Source organism: Cyprinus carpio, chromosome A7, assembly GCF_018340385.1.
Source record: "Cyprinus carpio isolate SPL01 chromosome A7, ASM1834038v1, whole genome shotgun sequence".
NCBI classification, from domain to species: Eukaryota; Metazoa; Chordata; class Actinopteri; order Cypriniformes; family Cyprinidae; genus Cyprinus; species Cyprinus carpio.
Window position 1 is genome coordinate 3,755,802 of NC_056578.1, and position 14,715 is coordinate 3,770,516.

At 37.9% G+C, this 14,715-nt stretch overlaps 1 protein-coding gene across 2 annotated transcripts in view; it reads left to right on the top strand.

The window, feature by feature from the left end:
- LOC109108042 (neurexin-1-beta-like) overlaps positions 1 to 14,715 on the top strand; it is an 84,193-nt gene that overhangs the window by 37,870 nt on the left and 31,608 nt on the right. The window lies entirely within an intron of this gene.

Here is a 14,715-nt window from a genome sequence, read left to right on the forward strand (position 1 = left end):
TTCCTCAAATATTCACCCAAACCACCAGCCCATCTCTCTGAGATCAGTTGCTGACCGGTTTTCTCGCTCTCTCCAGTAACTGTCTCTCAGAGTGTGTGATGACAACCCTCTACATTCTGAGGAAATCACTCGCATATGCGACTAAATCTTCACTCTGGCGACTAAATGATGTCTAATAGTAGCCAGTGGCTAATAAATTCTCAGATTTTACTCGCCAGTGTGTGAGTCGGAGGCTGAGTATAAGTTTAGCACAGATATATTTTCATGAACACTCTGAGCGCTTCAGAGTTTCACTCTCCGTCAAGCGATCTGTGATATTTTTCAGTTCATCTTAACCTGTATTTGACATACCGTAGACTCTAGTGTGAAGGCGCACGACTCTCCGTCACTTTGTCTCACACACACAGAGAAAGAGAAAGAGAGAGAGACAGAGAGAGAGAGAGAGACAGAATCGATGCGCTACATGTACACGATATTCTTTGTTGTAGTTTCCTGTCAAAATAACAGCGTTCCTTTGGAATTCTTCAGCTTTTAATGAACTGCCAGGTTTCCTGGTAGTGGGCGGAGCTAATGAGCAAACAGCAATCTCATTGGCTTGCGCTCACCTATTATTGTCCCTGTTTTGATTTCAGAAAATCAGTTCTAGCAAACGCACAAAACTTGATTAAGATTCATGAATCCAGCAGCTCATTAATCCTTAGTGTGTTTTATATTGTTTTATATTGTTCTTATTAGTAGAATTCATATTCATATCATTATCAGTTATCAGTTATCTTATCAGTTTTTCTGTTAGTTTTTTCCCATTTTTTTTTTTTTTTTTATAGAAACACTGAATCACCAAAAAAGCACCACCACCAGTCCTAAGTTCAGTTAAAATGACTAATATGCATACATGGTTATCAAGTTTTAATTCTAAATACTAAAGTTTTATCATTAAATAAAATGTGATTATCATATTATAATACTTGACTGACTGATGTTAAGAGTGTACTTTCAGATATTTAAAAAAAAACTGTGCCATTTTTCAAACATACTGTGTGTGTGTATATATATATCAGTCTGGTGAGTAAACTAATAAATTTACTAGCCGATGTTGATTCAGTTGCCAAGGTGTGTGTAGAGGGTTGGCCAGATCTGAAGGACAGATAGAGGCTCTCAGGCTGTTGCTGGCGTTGACCCTCACTCTCTGTTAACCATCACTGCTTTCTCACCACATACTCGTGTGTTTGTGTGTGATAAAGACCTTGGGTTGTGAGGGGTGTGTGTGTCGGCAGTACGGTGTTTGTGAAGGTGTGCGGTGATTAATCTGTGTGTTGGTGTCTGGAGGGGACAGCAATTAATTTTACCCTGCGTGGGAGGAAACTCTTTCAGCCCTCAACACACACACACACACACACACTTCTGTGTTCTCCAGTTCTGCAGTTTGAGTTTCAGAAATGAGGGCATCATTATGAAGTATAAAAGTGAAGCAGGTCAGATTCTCTGAGTTTTATGCTCTATTATTTACCACAAACCTTGATTGATTAAAAAGTGGCATCATTGGTGGATTTTTGTTCTTATTTTAGTCATAACCTTGCTTTATTTTGATGAATTGTAATCTCCTGTCAATGATTTCGGAATGTTCTGATGTTTGTGCTGGGAAACTGTGCTGTATTCGTGGTCATAACTTCATTCAGGGGTCGATGCGGGTCAGTTTGGGTTTGTGGGAGCCGTCCCGAGCGCTGACACTCACTCACGGGTGATGAAGAACCCGCGCTGCTGCTCCTGGGAGGGCCGTTCCCCGCAGATACGCTCCATTCATCTCAGACGGACGCTTCTGTGCTGTAGGTCACTTACTAGTGAGCATCTGGGCATCTCTGTAATCCTTCTCATGTCAATTAGAACGGAGGCGTACAGCGTTTCTGTCTAAATGTAGGATGATCCTCTCATTAAGCACAACAGTCGGTTCTGGAAGTAAAAATCCCATTCATTTTCTCCATAGGGGAACTGATTTTTAATGATAACTTATAAACCTTTAAACCTTCTGTGAGATTGTTAATTGATGCTAAATGCTTTTGTCAAGAAGCTGCATAATTTCAACGTACTATTTAAAGTGAGTTTTACAGCAGAATTGCTGGTGAAGAACTACATTACCCATAGTTCTGCAGAGAAATCTCCACTGATCCAGAGTAATGCGGCAAGCAATTTACACCAAAAGAACTCTTTATTCTGATTTAACTCTGATTGTAGTCTGTGGAATCTGACAAGATGACAAAATGCAGTTACACTCTACAGGGCTAATGTGGAAGTTCTGTCATTATTTACTCACTGAACACTAAATCTGATCTCCTTTCCTTCTTTTTTGAACACAATTGGAGAAGTTTTAAGGAAGTCCTTCTCGTGCACATTCATATAATGGCAGTGAATGGTGAAAAACTATGCAAAAGTGTAATACAATCCCATGCGACTCATGCCATATACTCCAGGTGTCCTGAAGGCATACATTAGGGTCTGGTGTAATAAAAGTGGCAGAAATCTTGACCTTGGCCATTGCTCTTTTTCCGTGCCTTCAGAACACTTAGAATTGTGTGTGGTTTTACGATAGTTTCAAATCCTTTTTTAAACTTGAAGAAAAACAGGTCATTTTACATAATAAAAGGCCACGCAGCTTTAAAACAATAGCAGACTGGAGAGAGTAAATAATGACTACAGTTTCATTTTATGGGAGCTATTCCTTTAAAGAAACCAATCCTAAACATTTAACTTGGCAGATAAATAGACAGACGGACAGATCATGCATTTCTCTAGATGTCCCATCATCATTACTCAAGTCTGTCTGATATAGCTGTGTCTCTCCTCACATGGGAGAAATGAAGGTTTCAGCTGAATGATCTGTACCACACACACACACACACACACACACACACACACACACTTCCATTGACAGCCACCGCAGGCTCTCAGTTTTTCATGGGTTATCAAGCAGTTCGATAACATGCAAATATTATTCTTGGTGTAAGTGATTGCTCTCCGATCAGGCTGACAGGTTGAGTTGAGATTACAGCAGAGCAGATAAACACTGATGACCCTCAGACGGTGTCTTCACCAGAACAGGAGCGCACACATTCACACACGATGACAGCTGCTCCTCTCAGACACCCAGCGATGATCCGTGTGGCGCAGTGATGATTCTCCATCAGCTCTCATCAGAGTCACTGACTGCAGACTCACTGATTCTCCGTTTCAAGTCAACATGAAATCAGAATGACTCTCTTCATTCATGTTCCTGGAGTGATTGTGGAGGATACACTGAAAAAATTCAGATCATCAAACTAATTTTAATATTACACAAAGATAATTGATGTGATTAACCACATTATTTTAGAAAGCGGAGTTAAATTTCACTTGCCAAACCCAGGCCTGATTACTGCCAGATCTGTTGAATCAAGAAATAGAAGCTGTCTGATAAAGTGTAGCATGCTTAAAGAGCAACACATCATGCTGTGATCTAAAGAAGTTCAGGAACAGATGAGAAACAAAACAGTTGACATATATCAGTCTGGAAAGGGTTATAAAGCCATTTCTAAGGATTTGGGACTCCAGCGAACCACGGTCCGAGCCATTATACACAAATAGAGAACACTTGGAACAGTGGAGAACCTTCCCAGGAGTGACCGGCCTATCAAAATTACTCCAAGAGCACAACAACAACTCATCCAGGAGGTCATAGAAGAACCCAGAACAACATCTAAAGAACTACAGGCCTCACATGATTCAATAAGAAAGAGACTTGGCAAAAAGTGCATCCATGGGAGAGTTCCAAGGCAAAATCCATTGCTGACCAAAAAGAACACAAAGGCTCGTCTTACATTTGCCAAAGAATCTCTTGTTATCCCCAAGACTTTTGGGCAAATATTCTGTGGACTGATGCAACAAAAGTTGAACTTTTTAGAAGGTGTGTGTCTTGTAACATCTGGTGTAAAACCAACACAGCATTTCATAAAAAGAACATCATATCAACAGTCAAACAAGGTGGTGGTAGTGTGATGGTCTGGGGCTGGTTTCCAGCTTCAGGACCTGGACGACTCGCCATAATTCTGCACTCTATCAGAAAATCCTGAAGGAGAATGTCCGGTCATCGGTTTGTGACCTCAAGCTCAAGCGCACTTGGGTTCTGCAGCAGGACAATGATCCAAACAGACCAGCAAGTCCACCTCTGAATAGCTCAAGAAAAACTAAATGAAGGTTTTAGAGCGGCCAAGTAAAAGTCCGGACTTAATTCCGATTGAGATGCTGTGGCATGACCTTAAACAGTCCAATCATGCTCGAAAACCCTCCAATGTGGCTGAATTAAAACAATTCTACAAAGAAGAGTGGGCCAAAATTCCTCCACAGCGATGTGAAAGACTCATTGCCAGTTATCACAAACGCTTGATTGCAGGTGTTGCTGCAAAGGGTTGAACAACCAGTTATTAGATTTAGGGGGTAAATACTTTTTCAGGTAGGGCCAGGCAGGTTGGAACAGCTTTTTTCCCTTAAGAAATTAAATCATTTCAAAACTGCATTTTGTATTAACTCTGGTTATCTTTGTGTAATATTAAAATTTTTTTTTTTTTGATGATCTGAATCATCAAAAAATATGCAAAAAAAAACAAAAAACTGGCCACACCATTGTATACAACATTGTTTATATATATATATATATATATATATATATATATATATATATATATATATATAATATGATAATTGAAGTTAATTCAAATTTACATGTCAGTGATAGAAAATATTATTATTACTGAGGTGACTGTTTATGTATATTTATTATACACAACTTTACATATATATATGTATGTATATAACTGATACACATCAGTTAACTTTATATATAATTATTTATGATTATTAAAATGACTTTAGTATATGATATTTGATATTGAATGGTTTTCAACAATATTAAGTCAAAGGAAACTATGTTGGGTTTAGTGTTAATAAACTAGTACTGTACTGATGGGTAGTTTCTTTGGGCAGGTTGAGAAACGCTGGTCTCTATTGTTTCAATTCTTAATTTATTTAATTGAATTATTTTAAAACTGTTAGATGATGATAGTTCTTGTTGAATGGATGTTACTAGATGCTGATTTAAATAAAAGAGCAGGATGATTCTCGGTTAATGCATGTTTAATCTAATAATCTAATGTGTCAACATGGATATTGATCGGATAGTTAACAGAGGAAGCACAATGATTTCAAGCACTACCCTCCTTTTAAAGCTTCCAGTCTGTTATTCTAACTCAATCAGCATGACAGAGTGATCTCTAGCCTTGTCCTCATCAACACTCGCCTGTGTTAATGAGAGAATCACTGACATGGTGCCAGCTGGTCCTTTTGTGGCAAGGCTGTAATACAGTGGAAATGTTTTTGCAGGGACTTTGCAAAAAATTGCAATTCATCTGATCACTCTTCATAGCTTTCAGGAATATATGCAAGTTGCCATCATAAAAACTGAGGCAGCAGACTTTGTGAAAATTAATATTTGTGTCATTCTCAAAATTTTCGGCCACAGCTGTACAGAGTTTCCCGCTGTTGTCGCATACAGTTTTAAAAAGCACACGTGATATTCATCTACTTCAGGTCCTAATTAGGCGACGACCAGCACATGAACTGTTGTGCCGTGCTGCTTACTTTATAAAGCAGTAAAAGTGTCCCTTCCTGCGCCCAAAACCAGTCTGTGGATGATTGTCTTAAACAGGGACTGGAGGACGTTGTGCAGCTCCACTTCACAGACGCTGAGTGAAAGGGGAGTTTATATTATTCACTAGAAAGAACAGCTCGTTCCACGCGTCATACGGTATTATGTTATTTTTATGTCACTGTGCATGCGCAGTACTTTCCAGTTTCGGTTTTCAATCTGATGTGTTTACCAAGTGTTTACATGTCTTCTCGCTCGGGTTACAAAAGGAATAAACCCCCCCTTACAATCTGATCGAAATCTGAATCAGATCTGGCTAATTCAATCCAACTGACGTGGTTACCTGTGACTTTTTTATTCTGATTGTACTTCTAGTCTTATTATGATCAGATTAGTAGGGTCCATGTAAACGTAGCTGTTGACATACATCAGAATCAACAAGACTGAGGAAAGTTAGAGGGGAGGGCATAAAAAACAAAGTGGAACGCAGCCCTACATAAAAATACTGCAGACATAGCATGCTAGTGTGCTGTTCTGAATTCAGCCTGATTCTGACAGCAGTATGGGATGGTGAACATTTCTGCAAGGATGTGAATGTAAACGTGACCCCGCTAGTCTGATGTGTAACTCGTTGTGGATGCGCTCTTTCCTTGACAGCGTGCTGAACAACGGCCAACTAAAGCACAGATAATTTACAATCCTGTTCTCATTATAATGTTATGTATGACAGCACATCTTGCACTTAAAGGGATAATTCTCCCAAAAATGAAAATTATTCTGTGATTTATTCACCCTCAAGCCATCCGAGGTGGATTTGACTTTCTTCTTTCAGACAAAATCAAATCAGTTATATTAAAAAATGTCCTGTCTCTTCCAGCTGTATAATGGCAGTGAATGGGGGTCCAGATTTTAAAGCCCAAAAAACTGCATCCATCCACTGTAAAAAAGTGCTCCACATGATTCTGGGGGTTAATAAAGGACTTCTGAACCGAAGCAATGAATTTGTGTATGAAAAATATCCATATTTAAAATTGTATAACCTGTAATCTCTGACTTCCGCTAACTGTTGTATGTGCGTTCACGAGAGAGTGGCGTTCCAGCGGATGACGTCGGATGTAGGCATACAGTAGCATAAGTTTCAGTTCGCTACAGAAGGCCTTTATTAACCCCAGAGCCATGTGGAGCACATTTTATGATTGATTAATGCACTTTTTTGGAATTGAAATTCTGCGGCAGTGATGATATCACAGATCATTATCTAGTCTTGTGTATACTTCATATAGCTAAAATTCTGCAAAACTGCAAATTCAACTCCTTGTTACAAATATGGTAGAACCATCACGTCTACAAAAGACTGCTTTGTAAATAATCTTCCTGATTGTGGGAAGTCATGGCCTAATGGTTAGAGAGTTTGACTCCTAACGCTGTGAGTTCGAGTCTCGGGCCGGTAATACCACGACTGAGGTGTCCTTGAGCAAGACACTGAACCCCCAACTGCTCCCCGGGCGCCGCAGCATAAATGATACCCACTGCTCCGGGTGTGTGTTCACGGTGTGTGTGTGTGTGTGTGTGTGTGTGTGTGTGTGTGTGTGTGTTCACGGTGTGTGTGTGTTCACTGCTGTGTGTGCATTTTGGATGGGTTGAATGCAGAGGACCAATTCTGAGTATGGGTCACCATACTTGGCTGTATGTCACTTTACTTTCAATGATTTGTCTCAATTCCTCAGCATATCCAGTAGATCAGAAAACTTTGATGATGTAATAGAAACTATGGAATCTCTCTTTTCTAACACTTTAGACACTGTTGCTCCTTTACGCTTAAAGAAGGTTAAGGAAAACAGTCTGACACCGTGGTATAATGAGCACACTCGCACCCTAAAGAGAGCAGCCCGGAAAATGGAGAGCAGCTGGACGAAAGCAAAGCTAGAGGTATTTCGTATTGCATGGTGGGAAAGTACTTCTACTTATTGAACAGGTCTAAAAACTGCTAGATCTACTTACTTTTTGTCTCTTAGAAGAGAACAAACACAACCCCAGGTATTTATTCCATACAGTGGCTAAATTAACAAAAAATAAATAATCAGCAGGACAGCAGTAATGACTTTATGAACTACTTTTCTTCCAAGATCGATACTATTAGAGATAAATTTGTAACCATGCAGCCGCCAGCTACAGTATCACATCAGATAGTGTGCTATAGATCACCTGAGGAACAGTTCCACTCATTCTCTACTATAGGACATTTTGAACATTTTGACAAAATGCATTAGACAGTGTTTGGGAATGTGATGTGAATGTCCAACAACTGAAGTTAAACTACCCCTTTAACACTCTACCTCTCGCTCTCTCTCTCTCTCTCACCCCAAACATACGCACACACAAACACAAAAACACACACACACACACACACACACACACACACACACGTGTGTCCATCTCACACTGATGCCTTTTTCATTCTTTCTTTCTTTCTATTATTCTTTCTTTCTTTCTGTTTGTCTCTGTCTTTGTCTCTAGCTCTTCTCCCTGTGGTGGTATTTGTTCAGATGAAACTCAGCAGTTAATTATAATCTAATTAAAGTCGTCTATCATTAGCTTACAGCTCTGAGAATGTTAATTAAAAGATGAGGGATCAGACGACAGAGAAAAATAAAGTTCTTCAACAGAATCAAATACAGATTGTTTCAGTAAATGCGAGAGACACATGACTGTGATATTACAGTGTCACTGCGATACTGTTGTTTTATTTAAATAAGTAAAAAAAAAAAATTTATATATATTTTTTTATTTTCTTTTTTAGATGACTATAATAACCCTGACGCATGAAAATCACATGCATGTGTGTTGAAGATGAAGCTTGAGAGGAATTCTGTAGTGTTTGTGTTGGTCTGGAGTCCTTATAATAAACTCATTTACATAGTTAAATAAACCAGTGTGTGTGAGAGAGAGGGAGCAGACTGATTTATCTGTGTTTACACAGATCGACAGAGAGAACAACACTCAGAGCAGAAGGACAAATGAAGGACACACACACATACACACATGTTTCTGGCTATGATGATTGATATGTGGAGTGGGCGTGGCTTCACCAGGTCTGAGGTCAGGCAGCTTTCATCTCTTCATCTTTGTGTTCACATCAGTGTTCGGAGTGTTTTCTGAGCGTGTGTTAGCTGACGTTCACACGGCGGATCAGACGCATTTATAAAACATCAGAGCAGCTGCTGCAGCACATCGCATTTCAATCACCAACTGAGAAACACACATCCATCTGAGACACAGAGAGAGAGAACGAACAGCCAAAACACACTGCTGATGCTAACTGACCCAGAGAGTCTTTGCTGTTTTTTCTAGAATATAACTTGATTTTTTTATCATCTGAAATGTGCTGTGACTGATATAATGCAATCAACATCAAGCACACACACAGAGATATGTTTTGGCATTGAATGAGAGAGGAAGGTGAGCACACGGGTGCTGTGAACACACACACACACACACACACACACACACACACACACACACACACAGACATTTAGTCCACTGTCGGTCAGTCTGACCAGCATGAGCAGATGATGCTCGTTTAACACTGCTGGATGAGTTTAATCATGAAGAGTAATGGCTGAGCTTTACATTACAGTCAGGGTTTGTGAATGTGTGTATGATCAACAGAACATGTAGCTGCATCTCAAAACATTCCACAGGAAAAATGTATTGCTCAGTGGTTGCTTTTTCTAAGCTCAGGAGGCTTAGATGAGATTCCCATATATCTCTAATTTTAGTATCAGCAGAATTTCAGATGTTTCTCCTAAAATTCCTTAGAAAAAATGGAAGTAGACATAAATGAGACATGAGAAATATTTGAGAAAATAAGAGTCAAAACAGAGAATTTGTTGGAAGAAACATAGAATATCTCTTTATTGTCTTGCTGCAGTCTCTATCAAGACTCCATTATAGGAATATTTTATTGCTCAGTGGTTGCTCTTTCTAACCTCACGAGACGTAGTTGTGACACAACTGAGCCATGAGAAAGTTCTGAAAGAAAGGAATCCAAATTGACAATGGGAGAGAAACGTGTGAACAACATGGGAGATCTCTTTATTGTCTCACTGTAATCTCTTGCAAGACTCCATTATAAAAACATTTCACTACTCAGAGGTTGCTGTTGCTTTTTTTTATTGCAATGGGGTTTTTCACCTTTAATGTTCAGGACAGTAGGAGTAGAGGCAGGAAACATTTGGACAGGTGAGAACCGAACAGGAGCAGGAAAGAACCTTTAGCTGGGATTGGAACCCATGTTGTCTGAGGTGCAGGTGTGCTTCACGTCGATGCGCTGCACACAAGACTGTGGCTGTGACAGAGGTTACTCTACGCTCAGGATACTGAGAGCTGATTCTCTTATATGTCTCATTGAGATCTCAGCTTTGTCTTAAGATGTCTTCAGTTTTATTTTAGGGGAAACGTTAAACTTTTACTAATATTTGAAATATTAAAACTATCATTTAAATAGCATTAAACATTTCAAAATATCAATGGTTACTAGTTTAAATGTTTAAATGTATCTTCAATGTCCAGCATTGTATACACCACATTTCCAAACACACTAGAAAGGACTTACAAGTGCAAGATGTTCAGTATAACAGCAATACCTTTTTTTAACAAATGTAAAACTATTGTTTTTTTTTGTTGTTGTTGTTGTTTTGTTTTGTTTTTTTGCTTTAAGTATTAAAATGTTGTCTTGTACAGCCCATTTTTGTGTGTGTGTAAATATAGGTTATGGTTTCCTCTGTTAAATCACTGTGTAATAAAACACTGTCTACATAAAACAACTTCAGATATGACAATGCATATTGTCTTTGACTAAAATGGTGTAGATACGTAAATGACATTGAAGCAAACCAGAGGGAAGTAAAATAAAATAAAAAAAGAGATCTCTTTAAAGTTTCAAATATTTCTCCTAGACAAAAATGAGTTTATCTTAGGTTTGAATGGAAACTTTTGCTTGAGTCTCCTGCTTCTCAGACTTGTCTCCTGAGACAAAAACTCTAATTTATTTATTTATTTATTTGTTTATTTGTCAGGGACAATGCAAAAGAGACACATTGTAACAGGTTACAATAACTTGAACCGATGTGTTGCATATAGGGTTTCTAGCTGAAGCTAATTTGCAACCCCTGTCCCTGGTTAGGCTAAATACATCACCATTATCAAAAGAACAGAAACAAACACCAAAAACAACAAAAACATAACAAATATATCAATTTATCTGTATGTGTGTGTATGTGTGCATGTGTGTGCGTGTATTTATCTCTCTATCCGTATGTATATGTCCATTTAAAAATGTGTCTGCCCAGTGACATAATCAGTGATCACAGATTTGGTTTAATTTCAGCCAGTGTTTCACCTTTTCATTAAACGGTTTCAGATTGGTTAGTGTTTTTATTTCTGTTGGTAGGACATTCCAAAAATGTATCCCTTTTACAGAAAATGATGACTGACCGAAAGTGGTTTTTGCGCTGTGCCACCCTGCAGTTACCATTTGCTGATCCCCTAGTGGTGATTCCATTAGTGTTTGTTTTTTGTAACATATTGACAAAGTACAGCTGGTGCGAGATTATTCACACATTTAAAAAATCAATTTAATAAATGAGAGCTTAATAAAACTATCATAACTGAGCAAATTATACTTTTTCAGTATTATACAATGATGCCATTTCATTTGTTTTTGGTCCATTATTTTCAGTGCTTGTTTATATAGTGAAATAATGGGTTTAACAGTTGACTGTGAAGCCTGGCTCCATACAGTAACACAATAAGAAAGATGGGAAATATCATGGCATGCATAAACAGTTGTGCTGCTTTGAGGGGTATGTAATGCTCTAATCATTCTAAAACAGTTCAAATTAGTCTTTACAGTTTTTGCATAGTTTTTTGACATGTTTATCAAATTTAAGCCCGGGGTCCAAAATTACACCTAGAAATTTAAAATCATTAACTTCCTCTATTTCCTCTTGATTTATTCTAATTATAAGCTTTTCTTTTGCTTTCCTTCTCATTGAAAAACACATAAATTCAAAGTTAAGTGATTATTTTTTAACCATAGGGACACTCCCTCCATTTCGCTTGTTAATATATCTGCTGCTACACAAGGGGTTTTAGCTGACATATAAATAATTGTGTCATCAGCATACATCTGACATTCTGCTTTTTTACAACATGATGGTAAGTCGTTTATGTATAAGCTGAAGAGCAGAGGCCCCAAAATCGAGCCTTGTGGAATTCCCATTGTAGATCTCACATTTGTCTCCTCTAAATTTCAGAAGTGATCTCAATAATTTTACAATGTGCACCAAGTCAAATGCCTCAATATTTAGCTCAAACATTTCTTCCATGTATTAATAATCAAAATAGTCAATTAATAATCAAGACATTTATAGGCCTTTCAGAAAGCTCCAGGGTTAGTTTTGATTAAGGCATCTGGTACATTATTATTTCCAACAACAAATTATGTGCCTAAGTACATAAACATTGTCCTATAAAAAGTAACATTACCCTTATTTCTGCATAATTTCTCTCTCAATATAGCCTTTAACTCTGAATTAATGATTTCCCTCCTTTTATTTAGTGCCTTGACTTGATGCACACTTTTTAAAGTTGTTGAGATCTCTTCTCTAGCTTTAAAGGAGACAAATATGAGACTGACAGGAGAAATGTCTGAGCACAGTGTGTGATGTTGTTGAGATCTATTTTAAAGCTTTAAAGGAGACAAATGTGAGATTGTTAGAGTTTTTGTCTCAGGAGACAAGTTTGAGAAGCAGGAGACTCAAGCAAAAATCTCCATTCGATCTTAAAGTAACCTCATTTCTGTCTAGGAGAAATATTTGAAACTGTAAAGAGATCTCACTTTTGATTTTTCTTTCCTGTGGGATCAGCTGTGGTTCTCAGACGTCATTCAGCGTCTTTTTGCTTTAATTGACTAAAGTGAGATTCAGATTCATCTTCAGAAGACTCTTGATGTCTCTGCATTCAGACTCATGCTCTCTCTCTCTCTCCATCACTCACCCTCACACTCTCTCACTCTCTCTCTCTGTCGATGTGTTAGTTTCTGTCAGTGAGAGCGGGATGCTGCAGTATGAACACAAACACATCCACACGCTTCATCTGTAACACTCAGAAATAATCAGGAAGAAGCAGTTCTGCCAATGCAGCCAGACCAGATGCACTCACTGTGTGTGATAACAGTCACTGATATGCGTGTTATGTTTTGATGGATTGTCAGATGTTTGTAATCATCACTTCTATCCAGAGGCGTCCTCTGAAATCAGCTCTGAATGTCTGATGCGCTTTCATTTCCAGGTGAAATGCTTGCTGTAAGGATCTCTTGTATTTGTACTTGTACTTATAAAGCAGCACAGAGACGCTCAACAGGAAATGATGTTTGGAGCGCGTTCATGGACGTCCATTCCTCACACAGATTGGCTGTCAGTGTGTTTGCTGGTTTCGTCACAGAATAGCATGACGAAACGTGAACGCAGCACTCAGCGCTTCAGGGAAGAGCCTCCATTGATTCAAGCATGAATCATACACATCCACTTCCTGTTTCCTCTCACAATCACATGAACACACTCATGCGTTTGTGTTAGTGATGACACACAAATACATGATCCAGATATATGAACCTGTTCTTGGTTCTACAGTTGATGGTTTTGCAGACATCATGGGGATGTTTCTTTCGAATGTTCTCTGACACATTTAAGAAGCGTTAGATGAAGCTCCAGCAGGAGAGCGCGTCTCGACTCTGTATGGATTCTCTTCCAGGACAGTGATGGCTCGTGTCTGGTTTCAGCAGCAGCTCCTCCAGCATTTGCATTATTGATCGGAAGTTCAGAGCCCCGTCTGTTTGCTGTCAGTGTTTGCTGGACTCTCGGTGAGAGTAAACACTTATTTGTATGAACATCCATCTTGGTGTGAGGATCCAGATGATGCAGTGTTTCATTGTGTGATGCACATTTACAGTGATGTCCAGGACCACAAATCAACCAGAGTAATGATTTTTACTTTATTTTATATATGTTTTTATTTTATTTTATCTTTTGAGCATGTTTGTGTATACGTTTTCTTTTATCTTAATTTTAATTATTATTTTATGAGTTTTGAGTATTATTTTATTGAGCTTTGACTTTCATTTCATGACTAATTCACTGTCATCCAATAAAACCCCCTGAGGTAAACATCAAAAAAATAACACACATATAAAATTATTTAATTTTATATTATTATTTTATTTATTATTTATTTAGCATTTTATTTGATCTTTATTTTATTTTTTTTTATTTTTTTTTATTATTTTTTTATGATTGGCCTGTAGACTAAGCTGAGGAATATTAATTTTTTTAATTGTTTTGTGTATTTTTTTATTTTTATATTTCATTAAAAAAAATGTATCTTACTATACTTATTTCTTACTTTTTTTTTTATCATATTTACGTGTCAGTATTGCTCTGTAGGTGGAGCTGATATTTGAGATTTTTTTAATTATTTTAGTTTAGTCTTTTATTTTATCTTTATTTTATTATTGGGGCCAAGCACCGAAGGTACTATTGTATCCGTTAGCATAATTTTCTGCTTCTTCCGCCGCAAGTCTATGGCAGCCCATAGAACCACTTGCAGGAAAGTTGTGAAATTTGGCACACTGATAGAGGACAGTGAGAAAAGTCACCATAGCAAATTTGGAGTCTCTAACTCCAACTCTCTAGCGCCACCACTTGTCCAAAGTTGCACTCATGTTTATGCTAATAACTTTTGAACAAAAAGCTTTTTTCCTCTGAATCCTTGGCTCATTCAGAGTTGAATGTACTCCAAGATTCAAAAATCGCAAGGTTTATTTTTTTCGCTATTATTAATTCTTCGTAAAACTTACTTTTTCGAACTTGTCCTATTGTCATAAAAATTGCGTCCAACCGTCCTTGAATAACATGAATTTTGTCCTAAAATGCTATAATTTACAAACGCATTGACGTATCGTTACGAAACTTGGTAAACATCTT